The sequence below is a fragment of the Parasteatoda tepidariorum genome, chromosome 10, assembly GCF_043381705.1.
Source record: "Parasteatoda tepidariorum isolate YZ-2023 chromosome 10, CAS_Ptep_4.0, whole genome shotgun sequence".
NCBI lineage: Eukaryota > Metazoa > Arthropoda > Arachnida > Araneae > Theridiidae > Parasteatoda > Parasteatoda tepidariorum.
In genome coordinates, this window is record NC_092213.1 from 84,866,446 (window position 1) to 84,875,859 (window position 9,414).

General features: G+C 30.9%; 1 long non-coding RNA gene across 1 annotated transcript; it reads left to right on the forward strand.

Annotated features, from left to right (window-relative positions):
- The first annotated feature begins 4,618 nt into the window (after positions 1-4,618).
- LOC122269886 (uncharacterized) lies at positions 4,619-8,529 on the forward strand. Its single transcript, XR_006225448.2, has 3 exons — positions 4,619-5,005; positions 7,465-7,614; positions 8,406-8,529. It is a non-coding gene; the product is annotated as an uncharacterized lncRNA (long non-coding RNA).
- The last annotated feature ends 885 nt before the right edge of the window (positions 8,530-9,414 follow it).

Consider the following 9,414-nt stretch of genomic DNA (forward strand, 5'->3'; position numbering starts at 1 on the left):
CAAAATTAAATGATATAAAATTATGGACTTATGTACACTTTTTGAAGTAATATGATTCATAAAACTAAACGATTTCGCAGGAAATACGTTTTAACTCTAATAAGAAAATACATATTTTTTTTCTGCTTATTTACAAATATTTTTCCGATGTGTTTTGGATGTTCCTTCTCTTAAAAAAAAGAGATGCCCTTTTGTTTTCTCTTGCATAAAAAATAATATCAAACATTTTTCTTTTTTAAATTTAATAAGTAGTCACAATAAAGTAGGAACGTTACAATACTACACGCTACATTAAAGACGCCTCCAGAGCAACTGAATGACTGCTCGTTGAGGTAGGTCACTTCACAAAGATTGACAATTCCTAATAGCAACCCATCATCGTATGCTTACCTATTTTTAAATGAAAAAATGTTGCTCCAGATTTTGTGATTTTTCCTGTGCCATCTTCGGCACTCTCAAATTTGTTCTGAATTTTAAAGCGTTTTTATTTATTTAGTTCACAGCTGCGTAAAATTTTTTTAAATGAGAAAAACTGCTTTAGATTTCGTAACTTTTCTTGTGCCCCCCCCCCCCTCGGCACTCTCTAATTTCTTTTGAATTATATAGAATCTAAAGTGACTTCATCTATTTAGTTCACAGCTGCGCAACATTTTTTTTTGTAGCTTTTCCTGTGCCATCCTCGGCACTCTCTAATTTGTTATGAATTTTAAAGTGATTTTATCTATTTAGCTCACAGCTGCGTAACATTTTTTAAATGAGAAAAGTAGCTTTAGATTTTGTAACTTTTTCTGGTGCCACACTCGGTTATCTCTAATTTCTTTTGAATTATATAGAATCTAAAGTGACTTCATCTATTTAGTTCACAACTGCGCAGCATTTTCTAAATTAAAAAAAATTGCTTCAGATTTTGTAGCTTTTCCTGTGCCATCCTCGGCACTCTCTAATTTGTTCTGAATTTTAAAGTGATTTTATCTATTTAGTTTACAGCTGCGTAACACTTTTTAAATGAGGAAAGTTGCTTTAGATTTTGTAACTTTTCCTGGTGCCACACTCGGCTATCTCTAATTTGTTTTGAATTTTAAAGTGATTTTTATCAATTCAGTTCACAGGTGCGTAAAATTTTTTTAAATTCAAAAAGTTGCTTCAGATTTTGTAACTTTTCCTTTGCCATCCTCGGCACTCTCTAATTTCTTTTGAATTATATAGAATCTAAAGTGACTTCATCTATTTAGTTCACAGCTGCGCAAAATTTTTTAAATTAGAAAAAAATTGCTTCAGATTTTGTAGCTTTTCCTGTGCCATCCTCGGCACTCTCTAAATTGTTCTGAATTTTAAAGTGATTTTATCTATTTAGCTCACAGCTGCGTAACATTTTATAAATGAGAAAAGTTGCTTTAGATTTTGTAACTTTTCCTGGTGCCACACTCGGCTATCTCCAATTTGTTCTGAATTTTAAAGTGATTTTTATCAATTCAGTTCACAGCTGCGTAAATTTTTTTTTAAATTCGAAAAATTGCTTCAGATTTTGTAGCTTTTCCAGTGCCATCCTCGGCACTCTCTAATTTGTTTCGAATTCTAAAGTGACTTTATCTATTTAGTTCAAGGCTGTGTAACATTTTTTTAAATGAAAAAAGTTGATTCAGATTTCACAACTTTTCTTTTCTTTCTAATTTGTTTTGAATTCTAAAGTGACTTTATCTGTTTAGTTCACAGCTGCATAACATTTTTTAAATGAAAAAAAAAAAAAGTTGCTTCAGATTTTTAGCTCTAACAGAATCAAATAAAAAACTTAGTAGGAACGTGAGAATAACAGCTGATATGTTCCTTTGATTAATTCTGCATAAGTCACGCTTTTTTCTCATTAACTGGTTACGCACAACACCACTCTCTTATCATACAAAGATTCTCCATAAAGGGACATGAATAAAATGAATTTCAAACCACATAGAATAAACCGGAGCAAGATGAGAAAAACATTTCACTTAAGTTTGTTTTAATTTTATTTCACTTTTCAATCAATTTCAACTTTTTTCACTTTTTTTTCGCTTTCTTTTTCGTTTTTGAGATTTATATATTTTTTAATCGTGAAGATAGTCTTTATTGTAACCAATATTTTTTCAAAATTATTGTATATTTTACCTTAAGAAAAGTTCATTGTCAAGACAAACCATTAAAAAAACTTATTATTGGTTAAAACGTTTTATGACTTTTCCTTTATTTCATTTTGGAATATTAAAGAAAAATAATAGTCTTTTGTCATATATCATATCATGAATACATATATATACATATTTTATATGTCATTGCGTCTGATTTGAAGTTTCAATGGGCAAAATATTCAAGAATGACTTCTCTTCAAAATGTAGCTATATTTATGAGGATCCTGTGTTTAACTTTTTTTTAATAATTTTATAACCGTCGTTGAACAGCTGACAAAGAAACTACTGGATCAGCAGCCCAGATGTATTGATTTATTACGGGAACATGGAGTACTTTATTGTGACTTGACAGATTTAACGTGCGTCAGTCACCATTTCCTATTCTTCGGCAGGTACCTTTTGATTCATGAAAGTTGATTTTGTTGATTTTAATTGAGAAAGTTGATCAAAAGTGCCTTTTGATATTGTGGTACTTTTTTTATTTTTTTAACAGTCGTTGTGAACAGCAGACCCAATTTCTTGGGTTTACGACTACTAATGCTCAACTCCGTAGCCTTGTAGTTTTGAAACCAATCCAGAAGACAAGGGAGCTCCTGGATCAAGTATTGGGAGAAATTTGCCTTCGTGGAAGACTTTTTGATGGAACTAACCCGCATTTGCGTTACATGGAGAGGAAGACCATAAGAACCTACCTCGGTGAGCCTGACGTCAAGGGGACTCTAACCCATGATCCGTCTACCACTGAGGATATTTCGCGTCGGCACTGTGGTCGAGGTAAGCCGGGTGCGGACTCGTATCGACTAGCCATTACTGGGATTCGAACCCTGTGCCGTCACGGCTCTAGCCTGTGCTTATTGGAATAATTGTTCCTAACTTTTTATTCAATGTATCCTATAGAAAATTTTTCTTTAGAAAAAATTTCTATATAGGGTGATTCTAAACAGATGGGCAAAATTTTTGGAAGTGATAGTACACACCCAGGCAAACAATTGTTATCAAAGAATGCATGGTCGAAAACAAAACGCAAAACCGCTAGTGGGTGTCAAAGTTTAATGCCTTATATGAGGCAAAAACACACAAAGAACGATGAAGTTAATTTATAAAAGCAAAATTTAATCTCATGTGATTACAATAAGTGTTCAAAACAGTGCTATGCACGCAGTACAACGGCGAAGAAAAGACAGGCGAACATTCTGAAACACACTAGGCATACCACGAACTTTCCCTTCAGCGGCCGAAAGCTTGGCGACAAGTAACGCAGCGCAGTAACTCGCAACAGGAATGGAGTTTTAGCGTTTGCATCAAACTACTTTCAAAAGGCTCCAGCTCCTTTGCGTTTTGTTTTCGACCATGCATTCTTCGATAAAAATTGTTTTCTTGGGTGTGTACTATCACTTCCTAAAATTTTGCCCATCTTTTTAGAATCACCCTGTATATCTTTTCAATTGTTTTTAAAACGTTGGCCAATAATAAAGCTTATAATTTCATTGCTTTTTCATAACACGCGTAGAAATTTTTAGATTTGAAACTAATAATTAATTTTAATTTTTGTTTAGTGGTTTGTCTTGAAAAGATCTTCTTAACGATGTATAAGTCGATTTTTAAGCATTTTTTAAGGCATTTTTTTTTAGAATTCTTTTTTTTTCACTTTTAATTTTGCTATGCATTAAGTGGGTGAGTTTATTTTTGAGATATGGGACCAGAGAGATCCCATAAATACTCCTTGAGTTGTGAATAAAAGAGATTTGAACGATATTTTTAATTTTTTTGTTTTAATTAAAAATCAGAAATTCTAACCTACAGTTCAAACTGGATCGTTTTCATTACTAATTCAGAGTGAATATCACACGTAAAGAGGGTCCAAACTGATTGGCTCGGTCCCAAAAATTTGAGTTGAAGCAAGAAAGAAACGATGACCAGGCCTTAACTTACCGAGGCTGAAAAAGCCAAAGAACGTAGACGGTAATACCTTAAGCGTTACACACAAGCGGAAAAACGAAAGGGTTCCGTTCGCAAACTCAAGCATGAAGCCCGTCTCTCACAAAAGTACCAAAGTGGTTGCGAGAATTGAACCCTACCGAGAAGCGAATGGTGACTCTCGGAACCCCTTTCATGCTAATATGAGAATTGGGTGTTGATCACCAGTTAGGGATAAAAGAATCCATTGTCAACCCTTACGAAAATTTAAGGTACATTTAAGGTTGATTTGAGGTATTTTTGAGATGTTAAGGTTGATTTGAGGTATATTTGAGGTATATTTAAGGTTGCACAGAAAACAGCAATAAAAATTATACCTCGTAAAGGTTGTAATTAAGGTGTACGAGGTAGTTTTATATACACTTCAGCTTGTTTTGAGGTTGTTTAAAATTCACTTTAAATCAACCAGACTGATAAGGTGATTTTTAAGGTATACCAAGTTGATTTTCTGATACTTGTAATAAAAGAGGTATTTTTGAGGTATAAAAAAATTGACCTTATTTCAACTAACGAGAGTGAGATATTTATTGAGGTATATGAAGTCCTTTTATTTATACCTAAGCTTATTTTGAGGTTGTTTAAAATTCACTTCATATCAACCAGAATCATGAGGCAGTTTTTAAGGTTCACCAGGTTGTTTTTTTTACACTTGTAACAAAAGAGGTATTTACGAGGTATAAAAAATATAATTTTTTTCAACTAAAGAGAGTGAGGTCTTTATTGAGATGTATGAAGTCATTTTATTTATACCTAAGGTTGTTTTAAGGTTGTTTAAAGTACACTTCATATCAACTAGCTCACTTCCCAGAGTTCCGTGCTAGCCGGCAAATGGCGTGTGTGTTTACAATCGAAAGTTTCTTTAAAATTCGGTAAGTGTGCTTGACATTTATTAATTTAGCTTTGTCACTTTTAATCAAATATGCCTCAACTTTCAAACTTAAATTTCATTATTTTTGTTTTAAAGACGCGTCCTGATCTTACATTATTTAAGTCGGAGGATATTCTTTGAGGCTATTGTTGTAGGCTTAGCAATAAGACAGATCAATCTAAATATTTCTCGTCGCTGTTTAGGGTAACGTTACTGGTGAATCGTTACAGCAGGTTACGCACAGTATATTTTATTGTTTGTAATTTATTCAAATATAACTATTCTTTTTGTTTTGCTTAAATGTATATGTTTTAACGTAGCAGTATGCAAGCTGATTGAGTAAAAGGTTCATAATTTCTCTTATAAATAAATCACTGAAAATTGAAAGTTAACAGTTTCTATATATTGCAGGTAATAAAACAAATAAACAATACTATTGTAAGGAACGAAATGCATATTTGTTGCCTTCAACAAAAATCTAACATACATATTTAACTAATAAAATAAACATATACAATAAAAATTGCAATCAGGGTAAATACATCACACAAAAATTTTAATATTTCTTCAAAAGTTGCATTTTCATAAAAATATATATTTACAAACATGAAGAAAAAAAACAATCCTGTTTTTCGAAGTAAATATTCATTTTTTTAAATTAATGTTTACTATTAACAGGTGATTCTAAGGTAGGAAACAAGTTTACCATATCAAATCAACAAATTTCATTAAAAAATATATGAGAATTCCTAATAAAATCTGAAATTTTTTTTTAATAAAAATATATGTAATATGAGATAAGATTCAAGCTAATTTTAGTGAACTAATTTTTTAACCCCCCTCACAAATTAATAAAGCAAACTTCATAAATTTTCATAATCTGAAAAATATTTTGTTTTTAAACTCCAGAAATGATGAGAAATTGGAAATTCTAACATTATCGCAGAGAAAGAAAAGAATTTTTTTTATTTTTAAATGTGCAGAGTAAATAAAAATATAACGCTAATAAATAAAGAATTTTGAAAATTAAATTCTAATAACATTAAATTATGTAAGGATCACAGAAAACTATAATATCAATGAAAAAAAATCAGAACCGAATAATTTCGGTAATAATAAGTGATTGATATTAGCAGCGATTACATTATATATAAGCGGGGATTACTGAACTTACATATACATTGCCTCTAGAGAGAAAAAAGTTATTCTAATTCTAGATTGTTCACCACATTAGCAAAATAAATTTTTCCAGTGTCATCGCACTGGATGGAAATACAAACAGAAGATATATTTGTCACAGGAATTAAGTTAAAGTTGCCAGAATTAGTTACTTGTGTAATATGGCTTAGTTCAACATTAAAATTAAGATTAAGAGAACGCATCTTTTCACCAGAAATCATTTCTTCAATAACACCATAATAATTCCAGCAACAGCATATTGAATTCTGACAAGTACAAGTTACTAAAATTTTTACGAAGAAATTAATGCAGCCTAGTTTAAGTTTACTTGCCCTTTTATACATAAGCTTGGTTTAGTTGAGTATCTTAAAAGTATTTGTATGTGTATCACCTATTAAATAATATCTGAAGTTAGTTAGCAAAAAGGCAACTATAGGTGAAGGAAAACTGGCATCCACTTAAAAAATTCTCATGCAAAATTCAAACTTTTTGTCCGTTTAGTCCACTAAGGCAACGCCCCGCTCTTCCGTGCCACAGGTCCTGGGTTCGATCCTTGGGCCGGGCAAGGTTGACTCAGCCTTTCATCCCTTCAGTGGGTCGATAAATGAGTACCAAGCATGCTTGGGAACTAAACACTGGGGGTTCCGCGTTCGGCTGACCACCTAACCGGAACATCTGCTCCTGCATCCCAGAGCCCAAGGTCAAGAAAACTGAAATGGGCACAGTAGACCTTGGCCCTCTATGGGCTGTCGCGCCACTGTGTTTAGTTTTATTTTAGTTTTTAGTCCGCTAAGGCAAAATCTTGAATATTATTCTAGATCAACATGATGCAGTTTAATATTTTGGAATGATTTTCAATTTATTTTTAATAAGACTCGTGAAGACTCGTAAAGAGACTAAAAGAACATGAAAACTTTTCGTATAAATAGTGTGCTCTAATAAAATAGTTTTTATCTTTAATCCACAAAGAATATTGTATAAAACAAATTTACTGAGACAGCTATTCCAAAAAAATAATTTTATTATTTCAATTAAATATTAAAATCATTTTGGTGAACCTATACTTAATCTGCTTATATTGTAGTTAAAAAAGTTTAAAAGTATTATTGACTCTGGATTTTTGTTGTCAACATTAGTAACTTATCAAAGTTATATAAATATATATTTCAATTTCCTTCAATTTCTTAAAAAAAAATCTCATCTGAAAATTTCCAAATGAAACTTGCTATGCAACTTTTATATAACTTGATTTTACTCAACTTGAACATGCAACTTTTACAGAGCTGCTCCGTAAATGGCATCCAGAATTTCAAGGTTTGAATAAGGCTGTCAATAATACGTGCTCTGCAGCTAGGAGGAAGTGGAGACTAGTAACTGGAGAGCCTTCCCCTGGGAGTAACTCTAAATATACACCAAAAAGAAAAAAGACAAGTAAATTATTCTCCTTTGATTCAATGAAATCTTTTCACCTAAAAAATTACTGATAAAGTTTGCATGATCTTTGATTTTTGAAAACATTATTTTATAGCATTATCTTAAATTATTCCCTCAGGCAAGTAAACATATAAACTTAATGTTGCTTTTATTTCGATGGGGCATGAAAAACACAAAACATTGATGTTCTACATTCTTTTATTAAAAGATGATTGATTCTTGATCACATTAAATAAAAGGTTGAAAATGACCTTTTGTTTTTAAAAACCTTACGTGATAGACAATTATTTTCGGAATCAGCAGCATTGAGAATTGGTTTTAGTACAATTTCTTTTGCGAAATTGGACTAAAAATTTAAACAAGCAGGCCAGTGTAATTGAATTTATTCAAAATTTGCTGAGAAAAAAATTTAAATATCAGCATAACAATCCATAATTAAAAATGGTCGGTTGAATTATTGGAAAATTAAGAATTTCAATAAGCGTGTTATTTCTACAGCAGTTTTTATATGCATCTTATAGAAAAATTAGCTTTTTTAAGTGATATGTTTAAACAGTCAAAATAAAGAATTGAAATATACTGGGAGGAGAGTTTTGCAGGTCATTATTATTATTCTTATTCATCTGCTGTTACTAAAGAAACCATTTATTTATTCAAAATTGAATAGAAATAATAATAAAAGGTGATTTATGCAACGAAATAAGCTTTAAAATATTATTCTAATCTTTTAAAATTTGTCATTATCAATGTAAATATGACTCTCGCTAATTCAAATTTTTTATTTATAGGTTCCAATGCTCCAAATAACGTAAGCACAGCAAACTTGCAGAAGAAGCAGAGTAATTGTCAAGAATTTTGATTTCTTGAACGAAAAATTAATTTTTTTTTGTTAATAAAAGTTTTTATTTGTAAGCTGGCTAAATTATTTAAATTTGCTGTTATTTCGCTTTTACAAAAAATTAGCGCCTTTAACATCTGTTCTATATAAATGAGTTCCCACATTTTTCTGAAACAAATGTATCCTCTTTTCACGATAGTTTAATTGAAATTATTAAAATTACAGAAACATTTGAAATGTTCTTTTAAGGTTTATGAGTCAGCATACTTAACATTATTCAACTCTACATGTTAATTCAAGATTAATAAATTTTATGAACTATTTAATTGCAAATTAGCACAAGGTTCACAAACTATAAATTAAAGGCGTTAAGTGAAAATTCCTATTTTGAATTGTGTGAGGAAGAATACATTCCAATGGGTTGTATTTCAAAATTAAAGGAAGATATATTCTTTGCATTGCATTTTACTTTTCTTCACACAATACATGGAAATCAGTCGAAAATTCTTTCGAAAGAAAGATTCATCCGTATTCCGCCTATGTGTTTAGAAAATAGTTTCTTAGCATCAGGATTAGCAGTGAAAATTAAGACAGACCGTAAAAAGTTAATAAGTAATTACCACCTAATGTGTAACATTAAAAACTCCATCAGAGTGATAAATACCTCTACAAGTGAAAAGATATATATTTTAGGTTAAAAATTAGCAGTCTAAGGAGAAACATTTTAATTATATTTAATTACCAGCATTAGCATAAAAAAATATAACCTGAAGGGAAAAATGGCATATTTTAGTTTGATTAAAAAAATTTCCTTTACAAGCATAAAAACTTATATTTGAGGTGAAAAATAATACACCTTACGTTAGTAAAAAATCACCTTTCCAACTATCAAAAATTACACCTGAGGTAGATTTGAAATAACCTGAAGAGTAAAATGACATGCCTCAGGTTGAAAAATA